Source organism: Oncorhynchus mykiss, chromosome 2, assembly GCF_013265735.2.
Source record: "Oncorhynchus mykiss isolate Arlee chromosome 2, USDA_OmykA_1.1, whole genome shotgun sequence".
In the NCBI taxonomy this organism is placed as follows: Eukaryota; Metazoa; Chordata; class Actinopteri; order Salmoniformes; family Salmonidae; genus Oncorhynchus; species Oncorhynchus mykiss.
Genome location: NC_048566.1, coordinates 97604922 through 97632123, shown reverse-complemented (window position 1 = coordinate 97632123; position 27202 = coordinate 97604922). Strand labels below are relative to the sequence as shown.

The following is a 27202-nucleotide window of genomic DNA, read 5'->3' as shown; positions in this document are numbered from 1 at the left end:
GCCACCGTGCTTCTACACCTGCATTGCTTGCTGTTTGGGGTTTTAGGCTGGGTTTCTGTACAGCACTTTGAGATATCAGCAGATGTACGAAGGGCTATATATATAAATTTGATTTGATTTGACCTGATCTTGCCTCCTCCCGACCGCCTTCCATGTTTTAAGACACGTTATTTTAGTGGTGTGACACACTGGTCTGGACAGGAGGCCTTTTGTAAAAAAGGCAGCATTTGCTCAGAATTGGAGCCGACACATTGGTTGGTTCTCTCAACAACAACAACAGGACTTTGTGTTAGCCAGACTAACTCATAGGTGAGTCCCATACTGGCATGTTAAGTCAGGGAGCATTAATAAAGTGTTATAATGGCAGAGGGTTTCAACCACACCACCTCTTACAAATTGGATCTGACAGAACATTGTAACGACCCTGGGTTTATAAGCGAGGATATCGGACTCTGCCGCCCGAGCATTTCTTTTGCGTCACAGTCGATAGCGCGCTGGACTTCGGGCTAGAAGGTCGAGGGTTCGAGACCTGCTCCCTGCCTGTTTCATTACAATGTGAATGTTCTAAATATAAAACAAGGAAAGAAACATCACGCAAATTGAAATGTCTTTCAATATTGGCTTTACAGAAATATTTAAATAGAGATTGACAGCTTCTAGTGTAAAAAAAAAAAAAGCATGTAGAGGTCTAATTTTTATCATAAGTACACTTCAACTGTGAGAAACGGAATCTAAAACAATCCAGAATATCACATTGTATGATTTTGAAGTAATTAATTTGCATTTTATTGCATGACATAAGTACTTGATACATCAGAAAAGCAGAACTTAATATTTGGTACAGAAGCCTTTGTTTGCAATTACAGAGATCATATGTTTCCTGTAGTTCTTGACCAAGTTTGCACACACTGCAGCAGGGATTTTGGCCCACTCCTCCATACAGACTCCTCCACTCCTCCAGATCCTTCAGGTTTCGGGGCTGTCGCTGGGCAATACGGACTTTCAGCTCCCTCCAAAGATTTTCTATTGGGTTCAGGTCTGGAGACTGGCTAGGCCACTCCAGGACCTTGAGATGCTTCTTACGGAGCCGCTCCTTAGTTGCCCTGGCTGTGTGTTTCGGGTCGTTGTCATGCTGGAAGACACAGCCATGACCCATCTTCAATGCTCTTACTGAGGGAAGGAGGTTGTTGGCCAAGATCTCGCGATACATGGCCCAATCCATCCTCCCCTCAATACAGTGCAGTCGTCCTGTCCCCTTTGCAGAAAAGCATCCCCAAAGAATGATGTTTCCACCTCCATGCTTCACGGTTGGGATGATGTTCTTGGGGTTGTACTCATCCTTCTTCATCCAAACACGGCGAGTGGAGTTTAGACCAAAAATATATATTTTTGTCTCATCAGACCACATGACCTTCTCCCATTCCTGCTCTGGATCATCCAGATGGACATTGGCAAACTTCAGACGGGCCTGGACATGCGCTGGCTTGAGCAGGGGGACCTTGCGTGTGCTGCAGGATTTTAATCCATGACTGCATAGTGTGTTACTGATGGTTTTCTTTGAGACTGTGGTCCCAGCTCAGACCAGGTCCTGCCGTGTAGTTTGGGGCTGATCCCTCACTTTCCTCATGATCGTTGATGCCCCACTAGGTGAGATCTTGCATGGAGCCCCAGACCGAGGGTGATTGACCGTCATCTTGAACTTCTTCCATTTTTCTAATAATTGCGCCAACAGTTGTTGCCTTCTCACCAAGCTGCTTGCCTATTGTCCTGTAGCCCATCCCAGCCTTGTGCAGGTCTACAATTTAACCCTGATGTCCTTACACAGCTATCTGGTCTTGGCCATTGTGGAGAGGTTAGAGTCTGTTTGATTGAGTGTGTGGACAGGTGTCTTTTATACAGGTAACAAGTTCAAACAGGTGCAGTTAATACAGGTAATGAGTGGAGAACAGGAGGGCTTCTTAAAGGAAAACTAACAGGTCTGTGAGATCCGGAATTCTTACTGGTTGGTAGGTGATCAAATACTTATGTCATGCAATAAAATGCAAATGAATTACTTACAAATCATACAATGTGATTTTCTGGATTTTTGTTTTAGATTCTGTCTTTCACAGTTGAAGTGTACAAAGCATGTAGAGGCCTGTAATTTTTTTAAAGTAGGAAAACCTGAAAAATCGTCAGTGTATCAAATACTTGTTCTCCCCACTGTACATCAGATAACATGGACTGCCACTCATACAGGTAAAGACACCAGTACATAACTTACACACATTACAGAGTTAATACTGTATATTGTTATTGTGTATATATTTCCAATCAGCCATTTTATTTTTTTAACAACTTTATTACTTAGCTATTTGTGGATATTTTTGTTTAGGAGAGCTTGCAAGTAATCATTTCACTGTACCGTTTACACCCTGTATCCTGTGCACGTGACAAATAAATGTTGATTTGATGATCAACTCACCATTCATATCAGCTGTCATAGTCAATAGAATAGGTGACTGACTTGACCAACACTATCTAGTCATCATTGACATTGACTATTTTCATTTTTGGAAAAATAACGTTCCCGTAGTAAACGGGATATTTTGTCAGGACAAGATGCTAGAATATGCATATAATTGACAGCTTAGGATAGAAAACACTCTAAAGTTTCCAAAACTGTAAAAATATTGTCTGTGAGTAAAACAGAACTGATGTTGCAGGCGAAAGCCTGAGAAAAATCCAATCCGGAAGTGCCTCATGTTTTGAAAGCGCTGCGTTCCAATGCGTCCGTCCGTATTGAGCAGTGAATGGGCTATCAACCAGATTACTTTTTCTCCGTATTCACCAAGGTGTCTACAGCATTGTGACGTAGTTTTACGCATTTAGCGGCTACATTGCGCAAGTGGTCACCTGATGCTGCCAGAGTGACTCTCGGGTAAAATACAGAGGTAGCCATTACTCCAATCTGTCCTACTGAAAAACGAATTGTCCCGGTGGATATATTATCGAATAGATATTTGAAAAACACCTTGAGGATTGATTATAAACAACGTTTTCCATGTTTCTGTCGATATTATGGAGCTAATTTGTAATATTTTTCGGCGTTTTCAGTGACCGCAATTGCCGGGCGATTTCTCAGCCAAACATGAAGAAAAAACGGAGCTATTTCTCCTACAAAAATAATCTTTTTGGAAAAAAGGAACATTTTCTATCTAACTGGGAGTCTCCTTAGTGAAAACATCCGAAGCTCATCAAAGGTAAACGATTTAATTTGATTGCTTTTCTGATTTCCGTGACCAAGTTACCTGCTGCTAGCTGGACAAAATGCTATGCTAGGCTATCGATAAACTTACACAAATGCTTGTCCTATCTTTGGCTGTAAAGCATATTTTGAAAATCTGAGATGACCGGGTGATTAACAAAAGGCTACGCTGTGTCTCAATATATTTCACTTGTGATTTTCATGAATATTAATATTTTCTAGGGAAATTTATGTCCGTTGCGTTATGCTAATTAGTGTCAGTCGATAATTACTCTCCCTCTTGTGGGATGGGGAGTCACTAGTTAACTACCTCAAATGTAATATCCATCATGATTCTAATAAAAGAACCACCCGGTTAACTTGGTCTACTTTTCCTTTACAACGGCAGGGGGTGCACCGTTCCTGGAGGTACTGCAATACCAGGTCGATGTGTGGAGTGGACGGAGCAAGCCCCTATTCCATCTCCCTATTCCAAAAATCCCTTTAATATATGGTCTACATTTTGAAAATCCATTTACTGTTTTGCAACAGCTCTGTGTCTTATGGACTCTGTTCTAAAAACTCGACAACCTTGTTCCAAGAAAAATGCTTGTAGACGATTGAGAAACTGTAATAGGTTGTTTCCGGGCGTATTGTATTGTAATGTTTATATGATGCACGTAAACACTTCACTGTACCGTTTACACCCTACCCTGTATCCTGTGCATGTGACGAATAAACGTTGATGTGATGATCAACTCACCATTCATATCAGCTATCATAGTCAATATACAGTGGGGCAAAAAAGTATTTTGTCCGCCACCAATTGTGCAAGTTCTCCCACTTAAAAAGATGAGAGGCCTGTAATTTTCATCACAGGTACACTTCAACTATGACAGACAAAATGAGAGAGAAAAAATCCAGAAAATCACATTGTAGGATTTTTTAATGAATTTATTTGCAAATTATGGTGGAAAATAAGTGGGAGAACTTGCACAATTGGTGGCTGACTAAATACTTTTTTGCCTCACTGTATCTCTGCAGTTTTCTTCTCTTTGCCATAATTCATCATCAAAATTCATCATCTTATTCGACTAGTAGTTGGGGTTTCTGAAATGTTTATTGCTTGCCAACATTTTACTCCCTCATCTATGTTTAATGTAACACACATACATCAATTATTCCTTTCGGGTTGCCTATTCTGACGTGACGTTTGTAGTATAGAAAGTATTTGACTCAGATATGTGCCACAGAAAGTATTTGACTCTAGCCACAAAATGAAGTAAATTAGAAGTGGGGGGAGAATTTCTGCCAAAATACTTGGAACCATTTCCCTGTTTGACCGCTAGGTGTTATGGGTATTATGACTCATACTGTGGTACTCTATTGTAGGCTGTGTGTAGCAGTTAGTGGTTATGATATGAAGGTTTGGCTTGGTAAGGTTTTTTTTCGCCTGGTCACAGACAGCTTATGTGTTGTGCACTGAAGTCCACAAGTGAAGGTTAAAGGTGAGAGGAGGAGAGCACGTAGGTGCCAGAAGGAATTATCCCACGATCAAAGGGATCGTGCTGTTTTGAAAATTATCTGTGTTTGCGTGTGATCAGGGGTGTGTATTCATTCTGTTGATTCTGTTGAAAAACGTTTCTTAAAGCGAAAGCAAACGGAACCAAACGGGGATAAACATACCTGAATTTGTCCAATGGAAACTCTCATTTGCAAATGTTGGACTAATGATTACACTCTAGATCAGCTAGATGAAGGCAAGATTGAACAAGGCGGTATTGAATGTGTCAATAATGTCTGTCATCTTGATTACTCAAAAGTCTCTCAACCTGTGTTCACCTACATTGTAAACTTTCATTCATAGGCTAGGTTGTAGCAACCTCATGATGGGTACAAGGACAGTATCATGTAGTAGCCTAAACCTAACTTTCAGGATGAATCAAACCAGTGTAGTTTTTATTCATCAATATGAAGTATTTTCTGCGTAATGGCAATTTAAGTGCATGATATGAAGTTTGCTGTAGTGACCGACTAAGCTTAATTGTAAAAGTATGCCTCAACAGAGCCATGTTTACAAAAGTGTATTATGCTGAGCACACATTTAGTTAGGCAGCCAGGACCATAGGCCGGGACCACTCCGTAGGACGCATTGTCGGTCTAGCTCTCACTGCAGTCCAGTGCCATGGACATCTTTGAAGTTTGGCCTCTAGTAATTTAGGAGGGCAACTTTATAAAGGCCTCCCTACAATGACCTTATCATGCAAGGCTCTACAGACAGATTTAAAAATACACAGGCTATTTTTGCGTTGATGGTGTATGTATTGAAGTCAACTGGGGAGGCAAATAGCCTAGTAAGAGCATTGGGCCAGTAACTGAGAGGTTGCTGGATCAAATCCCTGAGCTGACAAGGTACAAATCTATTGTTCTGCCCCCTGAACAAGGCAGTTAATCCACTGTTCCTAGGCCGTCATTGAAAATAAGAATTTGTTCTGAATTGACTTGCCTAGTTAAATATATTTTTAAAGTGGTTCAACATTCAAATGCGTTTTGATTGACCACATAGGAGAGGCGACGGTCGGTGGAAGTCTGGCGCCACCAAGTGGACAATTATTTTAGTTCCCTTGTGGCATCAACGCTTCCTGAGATATTATATAAAAGATAACATGTTATGTCAATATTAATTATTTCTCCAACCCCTATTTGCTAGATTCTTATTCCAATTTAGCTGTAAAACTGGTTTGAACTCAATAAGGATTTGTCTCGTTTCAGATTGGAGGGCGGATGTCCACGTCATTTTGGAACCTACCAATGTGTTACATTGTAACAGTGAAAAGTGTCTTTTCCCGACGTTGATCAACTCCCAGTCTATGCCACCATTTTATTTAAATAGCATCATCTTTGATATTTGTTGTAAAGTGTACAGCGCTCATTTAGGTGTAACCTTTACCGGATTTAACGTGTCTGAGAACGGCACCTTCCTCCCGAAAGCATTGCGGTATCGCTTCTCGGCCTTTTGGCTAAGATCAAGTGTAGTATCTGTTCTTATCAGTGAGGGATTTTAACGTGCTAAACGTGTATGGTTTTAACGATAAACATGACCGGTGTGCACTTTTAGAGGACCTGCAGTCCCACATGCTAGGGAGGGATCCTCTAGTGGTGGGTGGGGATTTTAATTGTGTTTTAAGCAGAGCAGACAGGAGAGGGGCAGGAGGGGATTTTAAGGTAGACAGGTCAAGTGTTTTATTGCAAGTGCTGTGCAGGGATTTTAAACTGACTGACTGTTTTAAAACCCTGCATCCAAGAGAGGAGGGCTTCACCTGGACCAGTGGTGATGGCACCAGAGCCTCTCGCATTGATTATCTGTTTACCCGGGACTGTCCCCCAACTGATGCTAGAATAACCCCTGCTTTCTTCTCAGACCACGTAATGCTGACGTGCACCCTTTCACTATCTTCGGGTGTGACTGTGGGAAGAGGGCCCTGGAAACTGAACTGCTCCCTTCTAGAAGATGATAGAGTAGTTAGTCAGTACAGAGAGCAGTTCAGCCAGTGGCAGACGCTACAGGACTTCTTTGACACGCGAGCACAGTGGTGGGAAATGGTGAAGGAAAGGACAAGGACCTTCTTTAGAGAGATAGGAAAGGAAAAAAGCAGAGAAAAAGATAGACGCATGGTGGGACTGCAAAAGCGACTGGAAAGGTATTTTAACCTATGCCAACAGGGCCTTGATTTTAACCAAGAAATTAAAGAAGTAAAGAAGGAAATGGCACTTTTAGCAGAACAGAGATGCAAGGGGGTTATTTTAAGAAGCAAGGAAAGGGAATTAGAAGAGGGGGAGAAGTGCACTAGGTACTTTTTTAAGAAAATAATTAGTAAGGGTAGGATTATGACAGGATTGAGAAACAAGGACGGGGTTTTAAAAACAGACACAGAGGGAATAAAGGAAGTGGTCGAGGACTTTTATGGGGAACTGTTTGGGGTAAAAGATGTGTGCGAGGGAACAATGGGGGACCTTTTAACATACATCGACAAGACCTTACCCAATACAGACGACCTGAAAAAAGACCTGACGAGGACAGAAATCGACCAAGGACTGAAACGTTTTAAGAGGGGTAAATCACCGGGGGAGGACGGCCTCCCTTTGGAGTTTTATCTGACCTTTTGGGATGTTTTAGCCGACGAACTTCTGACTGTTTTTACTGACTTCGAACACCTCGACAGACTACCCGACAGTTTTAGAGTGGGGATCGTGACTCTTTTACATAAGAAAAACGACAGGACGGACCTGAAAAACTGGAGACCGATTACCCTTTTAAACTTTGATTGTAAACTTTTTACCAAGGTTTTAACACTCAGAATGTCTTCTGTTTTAGGGGAGGTGATCCACCCGGACCAAACCTGTGCCGTGCCCGGAAGGAAGATCACGGACAGCCTGATACTGATCCGAGATGCCATCTGTTATGCGAGAGACAGAAACATGCGGCTTGTAGTCCTAAATTTAGATTTTGAAAAAGCCTTTGATCGGGTCTCGCACCAGTACCTCTTTAAGGTACTGCAAAAAATGGGTTTCCCGGACAGGTTCTTAGCTTGGGTGGGACTGCTGTACGGGGACATCACCAGCAAAATCCTTGTAAATGGGCATCTGTCAAAAGCAGTGGGAGTACACTGCGGCGTCCGTCAGGGCTGTCCGTTATCTCCCCTTCTGTTCGTGGCCTGTATTGAACCACTGGCACAGGTCTTGAGAAGGGACCAAGGGATCAGTGGGGTGGGTATCCCGGGGAGTGGGGGGATGACCGCCAAGTGCGTCTTTTACATGGACGACGTCAACATTTTATGTACCGACCTTTTATCTGTCGACAGGACTCTGGACAGGACTGACTGGTACGGACGAGCCTCTGGGGCGAGACTGAACAGAGACAAGACAGAGGCCCAATTCTTCGGACCGTGGGCAGACCCAGACTTGACCAGACTACCTCTGACAGTTAAACTGACGGACATAAGGGTACTGGGGGTAAAGTTTGACCGGGGGGGAGGAGGGAGCGGTAACTGGAGCGGAATCCTGGGGACGGTAAGACAGAGACTGGGTTTTTGGGGACTACGACAGCTGACTTTTGAGGGCAAGGTTTTAATCATTAAAGCTGTGATTTTACCTGTGCTTTTATTAATCAGTTCTGTTTTTATCCCCCCTCGAAGGAGAATTTTAGACCTGGAGCGGACGCTGTTTTACTTCCTGTGGGGATGCAAGTGGGAGAGGCTGAGGAGGGAGGTGGTCAAGAGGCCCAGGTCCAGGGGGGGGAAAGGCTTGCCTGACCTCTACTTGTTCCTGGGCAGCCGCTACACAGCGTTACATCTGACTCTTGCCACCTCCCCGGTCAACAACAAGACCCAGGCCCTCGCACGGTTCTGGCTGGGATCTTACCTCAGGACTCTGAGGCTGATCCCAGTCGACCTGCGAGCCCCAGTCTCTTTCCTGCTACCCCCGCACTACGTCCAGCTCCAGAAGTTTTTAAGACATTTTAAACTGGAAAAAGAAACAGTCACGGTTTTAACAAAACACCGCTCTCTTCTCTCTCTTGTGCAGGATCGGGAACCAGTGTGTCCAGTGCGCGGGCTCGCTATAGGTGAGCCCACAACGGTTTGGCGCAACGTGGCCCATCCTGCTCTCCTGAATCGGCATCGGGACCTGTCCTGGATGGTCGCCCACGAGATCCTCCCGGTCAGGGCCGTTATGCACTCACGGGGCATGGCGAGGACATCCGCGTGCCCCCGACCAGGCTGCGGCCAAGAAGAGTCGGTGAGGCACATGCTCTGGGAGTGCAGAGCCGCCAGGGACCTGTGGAAGGAAGCAGGCCCCCTGATCACCTCGTGTCTGCCAGCAGGGGAGGACCTAACACCTCAGCTCGTGCTGTATGGGGTGGGCCGAAGGCCCATTCCATCGAAGGCCTTCACCAAGCTCTGGCCCACCCTCACGTGCCTGAAGGAAGCACTGTGGTCCTCCCGTAACCTGCTGGTAGCGAAAAACGTAGAGACCACCCCCCAGGCAGTGGCCATGGTAGCCACGGAAGCCCTGGGGTGGTACGGAAGGAAGGGGGCCTCGACCCCAGGCGAAGGGTCCCCCACAACACCCTAGGTCCCGGCGGCCACGGCCTGACAGCGCTGCGGCGCCTAGGGCGATGCGCCTAGGGGAGGGATCTCCTCTGGGCCCCGAAGGACGGGACGATGATCTATTCAGAAGAGCAGGATGAGGTGAGCTTGATAAAGACTCACCCCCCCTCCTGTACAAGGGACTGAAGACAGCCTTTTAACAAAGTGACTTTTTAACATGGTTTTTCATGTCTTAAAAATGTTTTACCTTTGTTAGATCATTAGTACACATTTTAAATGGCTTTTACAGATTTGATGTTTTTACAAGGAAAGTACTTTTATCCATGGTTGTTTTCATTGGTTTTAACAACATGTACTTTTTAACAAATTTAAATGTAACTTTCAAATGCTGTGTTTTATGCTTTGTTGCCGTTTTTATGTATCAATGATGTAAAAAATGTATGAGCTGTTTTTGAAGGAAATGTGTCAATAAAACTTTTCCAAAAGAAAAAAAAAAAAAAAAATTTAAATGTAACTTTCAAATGCTGTGTTTTATGCTTTGTTGCCGTTTTTATGTGTCAATGATGTAAAAAATGTATGAGCTGTTTTTAAAGGAAATGTATCAATAAAACTTTTCCAAAAGAAAAGAAAAATCTGTTCTTATCAGTTTAATATCTGATACGTCCCCTATCTGGGGACCATATATTAAATTGATTTTTGGAATAGGGAGATGGAATAGGGGCTTGCTCCGTCCACTCCACGCATCGACCTGGTATTGCAGTACCTCCAGGAACGGTGCACCCCCTTCCGTTGTAAATATAAATTGGACGAAGTTAACCGGATGTTAGTTTTATTAGAATCATTACGTTTGAGCAAGTCTGTCAATGATGCCTAGAAAGTGGTGAAGCCACTCGGCCCTGACGCTTTTATGCCGTTTGTATGTGTATAAAATGATGTACAAAAATACAGATGAGCTGTTTTCAAAGGAAATGCAACAAAACTTCCAGAAAACACCTGTTCTTACTTGCACCAACGAAACGAGACAAATCCTTATTGAGTTAAAACCAGATTTACTGCTAAACTGGAATAAAAATCTATCAAATAGGGGTGTGGGAAACCATTTGCAGATAACAATATTGACATAACATTTGATATTTTACAAAATATCTCAGGTAAAATAATTGTCCACTTGGTGGCGCCAGACTTCCACCGACCGTCGCCTTGTTCAAGCTATGTGTTCAATCAAAATGCATTTTAATGTTGAACCACTCGACTTCATTACATAGTACATCATCAACACAAATAATGTATGAAATAAAAATAGTCTATATATTTTTTTAAATCTGTCTGTAGAGCCTTGCATGATAAGGTCATTGTAGGGAGGCCTTTATAAAGTTGCCCTCCTAAATTACTAGAGGCCAAACTTCAAAGATGTCCATGGCACTGGACTGCAGTGAGAGCTAGACCGACAATGCGTCCTACGGTCCTGGCTGCCTAACTAAATGTGTGCTTCGCATAATACACTTTTGCAAACATGGCACTTTTGAGGCACACTTTTAAAATTAGGCTTAGTCAGTCACTACAGCAAACTTCATATCATGCACATAAAATACTGATAGGCCTATTGGGTTGGAGAGCATCTATCTACTCACAAAATACTGTATATCGATGAATAAAACATGCACTGCTTTGTTTCATACTGAAAGTTGTCAGAATTCAAGTTCCATCCATGAAATATTGGTATGTGGAGAAAAAGTGTCCAATAGTGGTTGAACTATAATCCTACAAATCTACTTTCATTCTCACTAATCGTGGAACTGTATGACAACAGTCCAGTCGTCGCGAACCGTGCGCCAGGCTCCAGGTTTAACCTGCTACATAAGTTCCATAATGATTACAATAGGCTACATGTCCAAAATGATCGCTAAAATAAATGTATGTGGGTATTACTGACAGACGGCTCCAGATCGTTGCTGATACTAATTGTAAAATAAAAGCCTGGGCGTATAATCGAACCCTTCTAAATCGCATGTTTTCAGCTCAGCAGGTTTAGCCCTACAGAAGCCTGTAGCTTGGGGCTCCAAATGTCATACAAGCGAATCATGACGGCACACAATCAGAATTCTGAATAATGGCACAGTTATGTATAACCTACTTGACCGTGGAAAAATCCATTTCATATATTGTCCCCAGATAGAGGACATATCAGATATTAAACTGATAAGAACAGATTTATTTTATTTTGGAAAAATGGTTATTGTCGCAGGGTTTCTTAATAGCTCATACTTTTAACATAATCATTTGTACGCTTTAAAACGAGATAATATGCATAGAAAACTGCATTGAAACATTATATGTTAAAAGTACATGTTATTAAAACACCCTAAGAAATAAGCACTTTTAAACATATCCAATCTGTAAAAGCCATTTCAAATGTGCACATTATAATTCAAACAAGAGTATACCTTTTAAAGACATGTAAACGGTTTAAAAGTCCCTTTATTAAAAAAGAGGTCTTCTCTCCTTTGTGCAGGAACGAGGTGAGTCCTTATCAAACTTGCCTCCTCCTGCTCTTCCGAATCAACTCCGCCCCATCCTTCAGGGCCCAGAAGAGATCCCTCCCCTAGGCGTTGCAGCACTGTCAGGCCGGGACCTTAGATGTTGTGGGTGATACTTTGTCTGGGGTTGAGGCTCTATTTTGTCCATACCACCTCAGGGCTTCCGTAGCTATCAAGGCCACTGTCTGATGGATGTTCTCCATGCGTTTCCCTACCAACAAGTTGTCAGAGGACCACAGTGCGTCCTTCAGACACGTGAGGTTGGTGGAATCGGCCTTCGGTCCACCCGTTACAGCAGGAGCTGAGGTGTTGTGTCCTGAGCTGAGGTGTTGTGTCCTGAGCTGAGGTGTTGTGTCCTGAGCTGAGGTGTTGTGTCCTGAGCTGAGGCGTTGTGTCCTGAGCTGAGGCGTGGTGTCCTGAGCTGAGGCGTGGTGTCCTGAGCTGAGGCGTGGTGTCCTGAGCTGAGGCGTGGTGTCCTGAGCTGAGGCGTGGTGTCCTGAGCTGAGGCGTGGTGTCCTGAGCTGAGGCGTGGTGTCCTGAGCTGAGGCGTGGTGTCCTGAGCTGAGGCGTGGTGTCCTGAGCTGAGGCGTGGTGTCCTGAGCTGAGGCGTGGTGTCCTGAGCTGAGGCGTGGTGTCCTGAGCTGAGGCGTGGTGTCCTGAGCTGAGGCGTGGTGTCCTGAGCTGAGGCGTGGTGTCCTGAGCTGAGGCGTGGTGTCCTCCCCTGCTGGCAGACACGAGGAGATCAGGGGGCTTCTTTCCACAGGTCTCTGGTTTATTTCATTGCAGTTACTCTTCTCTTCCTTATAGTTTCTTAATGTTTGGTATCTGTTTTGATATTTACATTTACATTAGTGGTACATATAGAGAGGAGACTGGGACAGGCCTTTCTCCAGTATTAACACTAAAGCTCACCACACCTCCTCCTCTTCCTCCTCCTAACTCACGATGGAGGTATAGGACTAGAATAACATCATCAGGCCTTATCAATCAATCAACCAATCAATTCATCAATCAATAGATTATTATATATGACCCTCTACACACTTAGTACCCTGTATGTCCCCATAATATGAACGAGAGAGTGAGCGAGAGGAGATTGAGAGTCCGCACAAAAAACAGTCCAGCTCAACAACAACCCCTCAACCAGACCCGGAGAGCTGAAGGTGGAGAGGAACAGACTGCTGGAGGAGAGGAACAGACTGCTGGAGGAGAGGAACAGACTGCTGGAGGAGAGGAACAGACTGCTGGAGGAGAGGAACAGACTGCTGGAGGAGAGGAACAGACTGCTGGAGGAGAGGAACAGACTGCTGGAGGAGAGGAACAGACTGCTGGAGGAGAGGAACAGACTGCTGGAGGAGAGGAACAGACTGCTGGAGGAGAGGAACAGACTGCTGGAGCAGAGGAACAGGAACATTTTACATTTGGCTAGAAATTCTAAAGGAAATTATCTCAACAGAGAAAAATGTCCTCCTGTGTGCTACCTATATCCCCCCACTAGAATCGCCCATACTTTAATGAAGACAGCTTCTCCCTCCTGGAGGGGGAAATCAATCATTTCCAGGCACAGGGACATGTACTAGTCTGTGGCGACCTAAATGCCATAACTGGATAAGAACCTGACACCCTCAGCACACAGGGGGACAAACATCTACCTGGAGGTTGCAGCATTCCCTCCCCCATATACCCCCTTAGGCACAAATACGACACCATAACCGACAAAAACGGGTCACAACTCCTGCAGCTCAGTCAACCGCTGGGTATGTACATAGTCAATGGTAGGCTTTGAGGAGACTCCAATGGTAGGTACACCTATAGCTCTGTTGCATCCTGGGCATGTACATAGTCAATGGTAGGCTTTGAGGAGACTCCTACGGTAGGTACACCTATAGCTCTGTTGCATCCTGGGTATGTACATAGTCAATGGTAGGCTTCGAGGAGACTCCTACGGTAGGTACACCTATAGCTCATCTCTTGTCAGTAGTACTGTAGACTACTTTATCACTGACCTCAACCCAGAGTCTCTCAGAGCGTTCACAGTCAGCCCACTGACACCCCTATTAGATCGCAGAGAGAGAGTAGATTATTCTGGATAGGGCAGGTACTTGTGTAGTTCCTGTCCCTAGAAGTGAGGATGGAGATAATAGCAACATAATATTCAGTGTGGTCTAATTTGAGTATAATGAAGTACGTTTGTTGTGAGGTTTTTCTCTCCGCAGATACAGAGAGCTGTGAAAGCCTGTCTACAGATGAAGAGGTGCCAGTAAAGAGCAGTGGCTCTCAGTCCTGGTCCTGGGGTCTCAAAGGGGCACACATATGTGATGCTATCATTGATGTGATCCTGCTGTTGTCACATGCTAAACATGCACATGTGTGTTTACATGCATCTGTCTATCCAATGTTGTCATGATTTGTTATCAGGGATATTATACTTTAGTAATCCACAATGACCCCGGTGATGTTAAAGTCTAACAATGACATTATCTTCCATATTCCTACAGATACCTTATAACTGGAGATGACTTAAAAACGGTTGCCTACAGTTACCGTGTAGGGCACTGCAAGGTGGGGTGACCAGGGCACTGCAAGGTGGGGTGACCAGGGCACTGCAAGGTGGGGTGACCAGGGCACTGCAAGGTGGGGTGACCAGGGCACTGCAAGGTGGGGTGACCAGGGCACTGCAAGGTGGGGTGACCAGGGCACTGCAAGGTGGGGTGACCAGGGCACTACAAGGTGGGGTGACCAGGGCACTGCAAGGTGGGGTGACCAGGGCACTGCAAGGTTGGATGACCAGGGCACTGCAAGGTGGGGTGACCAGGGCACTGCAAGGTGGGGTGACCAGGGCACTGCAAGGTGGGGTGACCAGGGCACTGCAAGGTGGGGTGACCAGGGCACTGCAAGGTGGGGTGACCAGGGCACTGCAAGGTGGGGTGACCAGGGCACTGCAAGGTGGGGTGACCAGGGCACTGCAAGGTGGGGTGACCAGGGCACTGCAAGGTCGGGTGACCAGGGTAATCTGGGACTGTCTCCTGCGGGAATTCAGGTGTGTGCAGGCTACCTGTGTCCGGCATAACTTCATGAGGATGGACACGAGGACCAGGAGGGGATCTGCAGCTCGCCGCAGTGTGCCAGAGGAGGAGTCTGCTGCTCTGCAGGATGTTTCAAGGATGGGGTCCAACAACACAGCATGGGGAGGCAATCCGTGTACGGGAGATCTTCACCTCCTACTTCTTTGAAGAGGGTGCTGTTTCCTGGCAACACCATAGACTACACTACGCACAACCAAAGGCTCTTTTAAGAGTCATTCACATTGCAATAAGACTATTCTTCCATTTACTTGACTATGTCAACTGCAGTTATTCACTTCCCAGTTTCTTTCAATTTCTCAGGTAAGGGTGTTGTTCAGGTAAGGGTGTGACGTCTGTACAAAAACAGAACAGGTTATTTTAAGTCCCAATTTGAAAAAAATGTAGAACTGTTAGACACCCTGTAACCCACACCTACCCACTCATATATCAATCTGATTGATGGATTGTGTTGTGCAGTAAGCAGCCTCAGGTGTATAACTGTGGCTTCTTCCACCTTCAAAGAATAGGCAAGAGGGCCAACCATGGAGATTAGGCCAGAGGACCAACCATGGAGATTAGGCCAGAGGGTCAACCATGGAGAATAGGCCAGAGGGTCAACCATGGAGAATAGGCCAGAGGACCGACCATGGAGAATAGGCCAGAGGACCAACCATGGAGATTAGGCCAGAGGACCAACCATGGAGAATAGGCCAGAGGGTCAACCATGGAGAATAGGCCAGAGGGTCAACCATGGAGAATAGGCCAGAGGGTCAACCATGGAGAATAGGCCAGAGGGCCAACCATGGAGAATAGGCAAGAGGGCCAACCATGGAGAATAGGCAAGAGGACCAACCATGGAGAATAGGCAAGAGGGTCAACCATGGAGAATAGGCCAGAGGACCGACCATGGAGAATAGGCCAGAGGACCGACCATGGAGAATAGGCCAGAGGGCCAACCATGGAGAATAGGTAAGAGGGCCAACCATGGAGAATAGGCAAGAGGACCAACCATGGAGAATAGGCCAGAGGACCGACCATGGAGAATAGGCCAGAGGACCGACCATGGAGAATAGGCCAGAGGGCCAACCATGGAGAATAGGCCAGAGGACCGACCATGGAGAATAGGCAAGAGGACCAACCATGGAGAATAGGCAAGAGGGCCAACCATGGAGAATAGGCAAGAGGGCTAACCATGGAGAATAGGCCAGAGGACCAACCATGGAGATTAGGTAAGAGGACCAACCATGGAGAATAGGCCAGAGGACCGACCATGGAGAATAGGCCAGAGGACCGACCATGGAGAATAGGCCAGAGGACCGACCATGGAGAATAGGCCAGAGGACCGACCATGGAGAATAGGCCAGAGGGCCGACCATGGAGAATAGGCCAGAGGACCGACCATGGAGAATAGGCCAGAGGACCAACCATGGAGAATAGGCAAGAGGGCCAACCATGGAGAATAGGCCAGAGGACCAACCATGGAGAATAGGCCAGAGGACCAACCATGGAGAATAGGCCAGAGGACCAACCATGGAGATTAGGCAAGAGGGCCAACCATGGAGAATAGGCCAGAGGACCAACCATGGAGAATAGGCCAGAGGACCAACCATGGAGAATAGGCCAGAGGGCCAACCATGGAGAATAGGCCAGAGGACCAACCATGGAGAATAGGCCAGAGGGCCAACCATGGAGAATAGGTAAGAGGACCAACCATGGAGAATAGGCCAGAGGACCAACCATGGAGATTAGGCAAGAGGACCAACCATGGAGAATAGGCCAGAGGACCAACCATGGAGAATAGGCCAGAGGACCAACCATGGAGAATAGGCCAGAGGGCCAACCATGGAGAATAGGCCAGAGGGCCAACCATGGAGAATAGGCCAGAGGGCCAACCATGGAGAATAGGCCAGAGGGTCGACCATGGAGAATAGGCAAGAGGACCGACCATGGAGATTAGGCCAGAGGACCAACCATGGAGATTAGGCCAGAGGACCAACCATGGAGAATAGGCCAGAGGGTCAACCATGGAGATTAGGCCAGAGGACCAACCATGGAGATTAGGCCAGAGGACCAACCATGGAGATTAGGCCAGAGGACCAACCATGGAGAATAGGCCAGAGGGTCAACCATGGAGATTAGGCCAGAGGACCAACCATGGAGATTAGGCCAGAGGACCAACCATGGAGATTAGGCCAGAGGACCAACCATGGAGATTAGGCCAGAGGACCAACCATGGAGATTAGGCCAGAGGACCAACCATGGAGAATAGGCCAGAGGACCGACCATGGAGAATAGGCCAGAGGACCGACCATGGAGAATAGTAAGACACTTTATTATTTCTATAACTATGTTGTATTGTTTGTCCTCGTGTGTCTGTGCATGTTTTCAAGCCTAAAGTCCGCAACCACTTAGTGTGGACACCAGGTGAGGCCACACACACAGATTCATGTTGACTGTCTATTTAACTACCTTATTTTCTCAATAAGGGCCGGCAGGGTAGCCTGGTGGTTAGAGCGTTGGACTAGTAACCGTAACTGACTAGTAACCTTAACTGACTTGCCTAGTTAAATAAAAAATAAAAAGTCTCTTTCCTTCACTTCATCCCTCTCTCCCCTTCATCCCTCTTCACTTCATCCCTCTCTTCACTTCATCCCTCTCTTCACTTCATCCCTCACTTCACTTCATCCCTCTCTTCACTTCATCCCTCTCTTCACTTCATCCCTCTCTCCCCTTCATCCCTCTCTCCCCTTCATCCCTCTCTCCCCTTCATCCCTCTCTCCTCTTCATCCCTCTCTCCTCTTCATCCCTCTCTCCCCTTCATCCCTCTCTCCTCTTCATCCCTCTCTCCCATTCATCCCTCTCTCCCCTTCATCCCTCTCTCCTCTCCTCTTCATCCCTCTCTCCCCTTCATCCCTCTCTCCTCTAGGTTATATCAGCTGTGTCGGTGAACAAGAGAGTACGCGTTCACCACTATTATGTCTCTAGCCAGAAGTTTTGTTTTGGCGTTCAGGTGAACAGCTGAGCCGCTCGGTAGAGGTACACAGGAAACGCCGCTGAGACCCTAACACGCCGCGTGTTACTACCTTCAGCCTGCTACTCTGTGGCGATGTAAAACCCCTGTCCTGGCCCAAACACCACAAAACAAGCTCAACAACTATGCCCACACTATGGTAAAACCGTGAGGAATCATAAAAAAAAGGGTTGGCTTGCGACATTTGTGGTTTGTTCGTTCACATCAAGTGTGGAGCTATCAAACCCCTTGTTGTATGATGAAGCTGTACAGTATCAAAGTCACATTTCGCTTGTTTGCCCTTTAAATGCGGTGCCAAACATTGGGATACTGGACACAAGCAGGGATGATGGGTGCAATCTAGAGACGAGATAGTCGATGTATCAGCAGTGGGCACAGAAAATGACTGTTTCAATCGGAGAGGAATTGCATTTTGTTAGAGATTGGTTGACTGACAACAAATTGTCACTGCATTTGTGAAAAACCGAATCGATTTTGTTTGGAACAAAACATAGATTGCTTATAGGGCTGACAAGATAAAGGGGAACTGTGCAGGCAAGGAGATTGAATCTCAAACATGTGTAACTTCTCTTGCTGTGTCCCGAGATCAATCCCTTTCTGAAGACCTGATTGCTGCTAAAATTCTTTCTAAAATGGTCGAACAAATTAACATTTCTATCGTAACACTAGATATTTTAACATCAAAGTTAAGAAACCGCTTGTCTCAACCTTGATTCAGTGTCATTTTGCATATGCCTGCGCTGCTTGGTATAGTGGGCTATCAAAAAAGCTGAAAAAGAGAATGCAGGTCATGCAAAATAATGTTATCAGGTATATGCTGAATATCTTCCCTAGGACCCAAATAATGTTATCAGGTATATGCTGAATATCTTCCCTAGGACCTACATAATGTTATCAGGTATATGCTGAATATCTTCCCTAGGACCCACATAATGTTATCAGGTATATGCTGAATGTCCCCCCCCCCCCCCTAGGACCCACATAATGTTATCAGGTATATGCTGAATATCTTCCCCCTAGGACCCACATAATGTTATCAGGTATATGCTGAATATCTTCCCTAGGACCCACATAATGTTATCAGGTATATGCTGAATATCTTCCCTAGGACCCACATAATGTTATCAGGTATATGCTGAATGTTCCCCCTAGGACCCACATAATGTTATCAGGTATATGCTGAATATCTTCCCTAGGACCCACATAATGTTATCAGGTATATGCTGAATGTCTTCCCTAGGACCCACATAATGTTATCAGGTATATGCTGAATATCTTCCCTAGGACCCACATAATGTTATCAGGTATATGCTGAATATCTTCCCTAGGACCCACATAATGTTATCAGGTATATGCTGAATATCTTCCCTAGGACCCACATAATGTTATCAGGTATATGCTGAATGTTCCCCCTAGGACCCACATAATGTTATCAGGTATATGCTGAATATCTTCCCTAGGACCCACATAATGTTATCAGGTATATGCTGAATATCTTCCCTAGGACCCACATAATGTTATCAGGTATATGCTGAATATCTTCCCTAGGACCTACATAATGTTATCAGGTATATGCTGAATGTCCCCCCCCCCCCCCGTAGGACCTACATAATGTTATCAGGTATATGCTGAATATCTTCCCTAGGACCCACATAATGTTATCAGGTATATGCTGAATATCTTCCCTAGGACCCACATAATGTTATCAGGTATATGCTGAATGTCCCCCCCCCCCCGTAGGACCCACATAATGTTATCAGGTATATGCTGAATGTTCCCCCTAGGACCTACATAATGTTATCAGGTATATGCTGAATGTCCCCCCCCCCCCCCCCCCGTAGGACCTACATAATGTTATCAGGTATATGCTGAATGTCCCCCCCGTAGGACCTACATAATGTTATCAGGTATATGCTGAATGTCCCCCCCCCCCCCCCCCGTAGGACCTACATAATGTTATCAGGTATATGCTGAATGTCCCCCCCCCCCCCCCCCCCCCGTAGGACCTACATAATGTTATCAGGTATATGCTGAATGTCCCGTCCCCCCCCCCCCGTAGGACCTACATAATGTTATCAGGTATATGCTGAATGTCCCCCCCCCCGTAGGACCTACATAATGTTATCAGGTATATGCTGAATGTCCCCCCCCCCCCCGTAGGACCTACATAATGTTATCAGGTATATGCTGAATGTCCCCCCCCCCCGTAGGACCCACATAATGTTATCAGGTATAATCAACACAGTCACAATACCAGAGCTAGTGTTATGTCTTGTAAAACCCAGAGAGTAAATAGTACTGTGAGGAGCACGTTTTTCCATACAGGCATTTGTCTATGGAATAGCCTTCCGTTGAAGATCAAGCAAGCAAAAAAATAGTTTTAAAAATCAGCCAAAGGTTTTCATTTGTACAAGGTTGTCTAAGTCAGAGAAACCACCCCACTGCCCCTTGTGCCCCTACTGCTGGTGAGGTGTATTTATTTGAAGGATCGGTATGATGTGCAATTAATAAATTGTTTTAATGTGAAATGAATATGGTTGATTTTTAAGGTTAGGGATTAAGTGCTGTGAATAGAGCCACTTTTTAGGATGCCAATATAAATGAATGTATTGATGGTTGTTTGTAATTTTGTCTTTTAATCATTATATGTGTTATTGTTATTACAATATTGTTATTACCATCGAGAACCACCATGGAAACAAACATTTTAATGAATACTTTCAAGTGATATCCTCTACGTCCACATTGTACATTTTCTTGTATATGTCTGTTACCTAAAATAAATTCAATTCAACCCCTCCCGCATCTGAACTGGCTACATAGAGGGCAAGGCATGATCAGAGGTGAGCGGTCATTTGTAAAGAGATGCTTTACATTGAAATACAGATAGAGATGCAGTAGTAACAGAGTTAATGATCCCATGTCAGTTTATATTATACAGGAAGTATTATTAAAGAGATGCTTTACATTGAAATACAGAGAGATGTAGTAGTCCCAGAGTTAATGATCCCAGGTCAGTTTATATTATACAGGAAGTATTATTAAAGAGATGCTTTACATTGAAATACAGAGAGATGCAGTAGTCCCAGAGTTAATGATCCAAGGTCAGTTTTGCATTTCACCTTCTGATTATTATGATGACTAACAATGTTAGAATAAAAAATAAAAACAAGGTTTAAACATGCTCTCTCTCTCTTTCTCCCTCCATCTGTCTCGTCTGCAGGTATGTTTTGATGTGAGAGAGGATGCCAAACCCCAGTCCCATCATCGCCACCTCACCCGCTCTTAAGATAACCTTTGGGCCGACTGGGAGCCCAAGGCTGGTTAGGAGACACCACTAGAGACAGACATTATTATGTAATTGTTGGGAACTAAGAGAATATTAGGGTAGCACTGTGGTTCATTAATCATATGCTGTCTTCCCTGCTCCTCTGTTCTTACCTCTTTCCCTTTGTCTTTTACACCTCTTTCTTCCTCTGTTCTTACCTCTTTCCCTTTCTGTCTTTTACACCTCTTTCTTCCTCTGTTCTTACCTCTTTCCCTTTCTGTCTTTTACACCTCTCCCTCCCATCCTCTGTTCTTACCTCTCTCCCTCCCCTCTTTCTTCCTCTGTTCTTACCTCTTTCCCTTCCTGTCTTTTACACCTCTCCCTCCCATCCTCTGTTCTTACCTCTCTCCCTCCCCTCTTTCTTCCTCTGTTCTTACCTCTTTCCCTTTCTGTCTTTTACACCTCTTTCTTCCTCTGTTCTTACCTCTTTCCCTTTCTGTCTTTTACACCTCTCCCTCCCATCCTCGGTTCTTACCTCTCTCCCTCCCCTCTTTCTTCCTCTGTTCTTACCTCTTTCCCTTCCTGTCTTTTACACCTCTCCCTCCCATCCTCTGTTCTTACCTCTCTCCCCACCTCCTCTTTCTTCCTCTGTTTTTGTTAATGCACACCAGATGTGCATTGAAGTACAGATTGAACTTGTTTATAATATAAAATTACAATTATAATATTTATAGTGCATGTATTATGTATTGTTAACACTTGGATTATTAACTTCTTTCAATAAAGTGTTTCACATTCTCTACTGGTTGAAATTAAGTCTATCGTTTGATGAAATACTACACCTATCCTGTGTTTATCTGTCAGAGTCTATCTAGAAAATAGCGAAGGAGTCAGACGCACAAACATAAATGGAAACTAGAGGGTTAAATAAGGAACATAATTATGAGATGGGAACCAGGTGTATAAACAGACAAAACAAAAGGAAAAATTAAACATGGATCGGTGGCAGCAAGAAAGCCGGTGACGTTGACCACCGAACGCCGCCCGAACAAGGAGGGAACAACTTTGGTGGAAGTCTTGACAGTACCCCTCCCTTGACGTGCGGCTCCAGCAGTGCGCCGACACCGGCCTCTGGGATGACCCGGGGGACGAGACGCAGGGCGATCCGGATGGAGTCGGTGAAATTCCTGGAGTAACAATGGGTCCAGGATGTCCCCCACTGGTACCCAGCATCTCTCCTCTGGGCCGTACCCGTCCCACTTCACGAGGTACTCTCGCCCGACGTCTTGAGTCCATGCCGGGGCCCCCTCGATATCCAGAAGGGGTGGAGTAACCTCCCGCACCTCAGACTGCTGGAGCGGACCAGCCACCACCGGCCTGAGGAGAGACACATGGAATGAGGGGTTAATACGGTAATCAGGGGGAGCTATAACCTATAGCAAACCTCGTTCAGTCTCCTCAGGACTTTGAATGGCCCCATAGACCGCGAACCCAGCTTCCGGCAGGGCAGGTGAAGGGGCAGGTTTCGGGTCGAGAGCCAGACCCGGTCCCCCGGTGCATACTCCGGGGCCTCACTGAGGTGACGGTCGGCACTCATCTTCTGCCGCTTGATGGCCAAGCACAAGGGCAGCGTTCCATGTCTCCTCCGAGTGCCGAAACCATTCATCCACCGCAGGAGCCTCGATCTGGCTCTGATGCCATGGTGCCAGGACCGGCTGGTAACCTAGCACACACTGAAAAGGTGACAGGTTAGTGGAGGAGTGGCGGAGGGAGTTTTGAGCCATCTCTGCCCAGGGGAGAAACACCGCCCACTCCCCCGGCCGGTCCTGGCAATAGGACCGCAGAAACCTACCCACCTCCTGGTTGACTCTTTCCACCTGCCCGTTGCTCTCGGGGTGAAAACCTGAGGTAAGGCTGACCGAGACCCCCAGGCACTCCATAAGCGCCCTCCAGACTTTAGACGCAAATTGGGTACCCCGATCAGAAACTATATCCTCAGGCACCCCATAGTGCCGGAATATGTGGGTGAATAGGGCCTATGCAGTCTGTAGGGCCGTAGGGAGACCGGGCAAAGGAAGGAATTAGAAAACCGATCCACAACGACTAGGATCGTGGTGTTACCCCGCGAGGGTGGAAGATCCATCAGGAAATCCACCGAAAGGTGTGACCACGGTCGTTGTGGAACGGGAAGGGGTTGTAATTTCCCTCTGGGCAGGTGCCTAGGTGCCTTGCACTGTGCGCACACCGAACAGGAGGACACATAAACCCTCACGTCCTTGGCTAACGTGAGCCACCAGTACTTCCCAGCAAGACAGCGCGCTGTCCGGCCGATGCCAGGATGACTAGAGGAGGGTGAAGTGTGGGCCCAACAGATCAAACGATTGCGGACATCGAACGGAACATACTTACGCCCAACCGGACACTGGGTAGGAGTGGGCTCTGAACGTGACGCCCGTTCCATGTCCGCGTCCACCTCCCATACCACCCGTGCCACCAGGCAAGAAGCTGGAATAATGGCAGCGGGATCTGCGGACCACTCCTCTGTGTCATACATCCGGGACAGTGCGTCTGCCTTAACATTCTGGGATACTGGTCTGTAGGAGAGGGTGAAAGAAAAGCGGGTGACAAACATGGCCCACCTTGCCTGGCGAGGGTTCAGTCTCCTCGCTGCTTGAATGTACTCCAGATTGCGGTGGTCAGCCCAAATGAGAAAAGGGTGTCTGGCCCCCTCAAGCCAATGTCTCCACGCTTTCAGAGCCTTGACAACAGCCAACAACTCCCGGTCCCCCACATCATAGTTTCGCTCCGCTGGGCTGAGCTTCTTCGAAAAGAATGCACAGGGGCGGAGCTTTGGTGGCGTACCCGAGCGCTGAGACAGCACAGCCCCTATCCCTGCCTCGGACGTGTCCACCTCTACTATGAACGCTAAGGAGGGATCAGGATGAGCCAGTACGGGAGCTGAGGTAAACAGAGCCTTCAGGTGACCAAAAGCCCTGTCCGCCCCAGTCGACCACTGCAGTTGCACCGGTCCCCTCTTCAGCAGTGAGGTAATGGGAGCCGCTACCTGATCAAAACCCCGGATAAACCTCTGGTAGTAGTTGGCAAACCCTAAAAACCGCTGCACCTCCTTTACCGTGGTGGGAGTTGGCCAATTACACACGGCCTTAATGCAGTCATTCTTCATCTCTACCCCTGATGCGGAAAAGCAGTACCCTAGGAAGGGGACGGACTGTTGGAAGAACAGACTTTTCTCAGCCTTGACGTACAGGTCATGTTCCAACAGTCTACCAAGCACCCTGCGTACCAGGGACACATGCTCGGCGCGTGTAGCGGAGTATATTAGAATGTCATCTATATACACCACTACACCCTGCCCGTGCAGGTCCTTGAAAATCTCATCTACGAAGGATTGGAAGACTGATGGAGCATTCATTAACCCGTACGGCATGACGAGGTACTCATAATGCCCAGAAGTGGTGCTAAATGCTGTCTTCCACTCATCTCCCGCACCAGGTTGTTAGCGCTCCTGAGGTCCAATTTTGTGAAGAAGCGCGCCCTGTGTAATGACTCGGTCATACTGGCTATGAGCGGTATCAGGTAACTGTATTTTACCGTGATCTTATTCAAACCTCGATAATCAATACACGGACGCAAACCTCCATCCTTCTTCTTCACAAAAAAGAAACTCGAGGAGACAGGTGAGATGGAAGGCTGAATGTATCCCTGTCCCAGAGATTCAGTGACATATGTCTCCATAGCCGCCGTCTCCTCCTGTGACAGAGGATACACGTGACTCCTGGGAAGTGCAGCTTCTACCAAGAGATCTATCGCACAATCCCCCTGTTGATGGGGTGGTAATTGAGTCGCCTTCTTTTTACAGATGGCGAGTGCCAAATCGGCATATTTGGGGGAATGTGCATGGTGGAGACCTGGTTTGGACTTTCCACCGTAGTGACACCTAAGGAAAATCATACGCCCTCGGGAGCGAGAGCTGAATCCCACCGGATCCTGATGATGGAGAGGCGGACATCACGGTAGGTAGTGGTGGAACCTGAGGAGACGACACAGGGTTCACAGGAAAAACCCCTCTCCCATCGGTCCATGGTTTGCTGCTGAACGCGCTCCTCCATTTGAAGCGGAGGGCTGGCTGCACCTGCTGACTCCATGTATGAGGTGTGTGATTCTGTCAGAGTCTATCTAGAAGATAGCAAAGGAGTCAGGCGCAGGACACAGGTAAGAGTAAATAAACACTGTATTTACTGAATCCAAGAACGTAACAAAAATCCCGTTATCAAACAAGGACAAAACAGGATCGAAATCCAACACACGAAAGACAATCACGCACAAACAGAAAGGGAAACCAGAGGGTTAAATAAGGAACATAATTATGAGATGGGAACCGAACGCCGCCCGAACAAGGAGAGGGAACAACTTTGGTGGATGTCGTGACATTATCAGATCAATGCAGGTGAAGGAAATTAGATATCGAGATCAACCAGTTTTAGAGTATTTACATGATGCATAGGAAGTAACAATACCTGTATGCAGTGTACTGCTACAGTGTACTGTTTTTAAAATTATATTTATGTATATACAAATTACAAATCAGCCTTTAATTAGTTAAATCATGTTTCTAGTCTATTGCATAGTTACAATGTGTCCCAGGACCAGGATTGGTAAAAACTGTTGAAGGGTATAATTGTAATACATACATGCAGACACAGCATCATACAAAGACTGGAATTTGATACTCCTGGTATTGGATATGACTGAAAAAGAATCTCACAGACATTCATACCCGAACCACACCTTTATTTGCCAAGGTAGAGTACATGATCAGTGAATATATTAAATGTACAGGCTACAATGTGGGGATCTCATGCATGGTAATAACTGCATGTATATATGACTTGTATGCATGGCACAAAGTTATATTATATTCTACTCAATCCATAGGCTTCATTAATGTCATTCAGACTGTTTTGAAGTTGACACAACTTGCTAGGATAGCCCAGGTTCATAGCTAGGTTCTGAACTAATATGTATACCAAACGTTTGGGTCCATGCACAGATCAGGTAGATAGCTAGCTACACATCCATAGGCATACAGGTATTGTTATCCTCCGCTGCACAATAAGCAAGAAAGTAGTTAGCTAGCCGCGTTACTTCAGCTGCATGGCAAATATCAGCAAGGCGAGCTTACAAAATTGTCCATTAAATTGGCAGGAAACGCTTTAGCTAGCTAGATTCTTTACATCCACTGTTTCACAAGACGACAGCCTGGGTAGCTGGTTGTTTCAGGAGTCCCTAAAACATTAAACAACCATAAGTACAATTTCATTCTCATTTCACAACACAAGTTAACTTTATGACAAAAAAATATGCATATTCGTTTGCCATTAACTAACATATTCCTCTCAACTGTACAGTTTTTTGCATGATTCGTTATGAAATTATAATTACTTACATTTGCTTCCAACCTGGTATTTTTGTCAGCCATCTCTGCTAAAGAAAGTCTCCAGCCTTGGGTCGCATAGTGTCAAATTCGTCATGGGAACCACTCGATATGATAGGTCATCGCCTAGCGGTCGCGACTGGTGATTTGCATAAAGTTGGGAAATATTGAACTTTTTCACTGACTCCCATGCCACGTTCGTGTTGCCCAACGATCCCGTCTTCTCCGCTTCTCACCGCTTTGCTTCCATTGAAAATGAACGGGAAGCTGTGTTTCACCGAACGGCACTGTGTGCTAGTGTACACGAGGCGTAAGACATTAATGAGGAAGCTAGGACTGACGTAGTCAATATAACTATTTGTTCAGCACTTTTGAAAAGTACAGCAACAGAATTCAGAACATGGGCCGTTCTTACAGTATTCTCCCTGTACACCAAGTCAGAACCTTTGAATAAATAAAGGGGGCATATAAGCAGACAATGAATGCTCTTACAATATTTAATGATTACATTTC

At 45.9% G+C, this 27202-nt stretch overlaps 1 long non-coding RNA gene and 4 pseudogenes across 1 annotated transcript; 2 read left to right on the top strand and 3 right to left on the bottom strand.

Moving 5' to 3' along the window:
* Nucleotides 1-3633: 3633 nt before the first annotated feature.
* LOC118944205 lies at nucleotides 3634-3847 on the bottom strand (annotated as a pseudogene).
* A 2379-nt stretch (nucleotides 3848-6226) lies between these two features.
* Nucleotides 6227-6343, top strand: LOC118944213 (annotated as a pseudogene).
* Nucleotides 6344-9939: 3596 nt separating this feature from the next.
* On the top strand, nucleotides 9940-10118 carry LOC118944190 (annotated as a pseudogene).
* Nucleotides 10119-11458: 1340 nt separating this feature from the next.
* On the bottom strand, nucleotides 11459-11567 carry LOC118944222 (annotated as a pseudogene).
* Nucleotides 11568-25468: 13901 nt separating this feature from the next.
* LOC110533938 lies at nucleotides 25469-26976 on the bottom strand. Its single transcript, XR_002475063.2, has 2 exons — nucleotides 26702-26976; nucleotides 25469-26541 (listed from the first exon to the last, which is right to left on the bottom strand). It is a non-coding gene; the product is annotated as an uncharacterized LOC110533938 (long non-coding RNA).
* Between the last annotated feature and the right edge of the window lie 226 nt (nucleotides 26977-27202).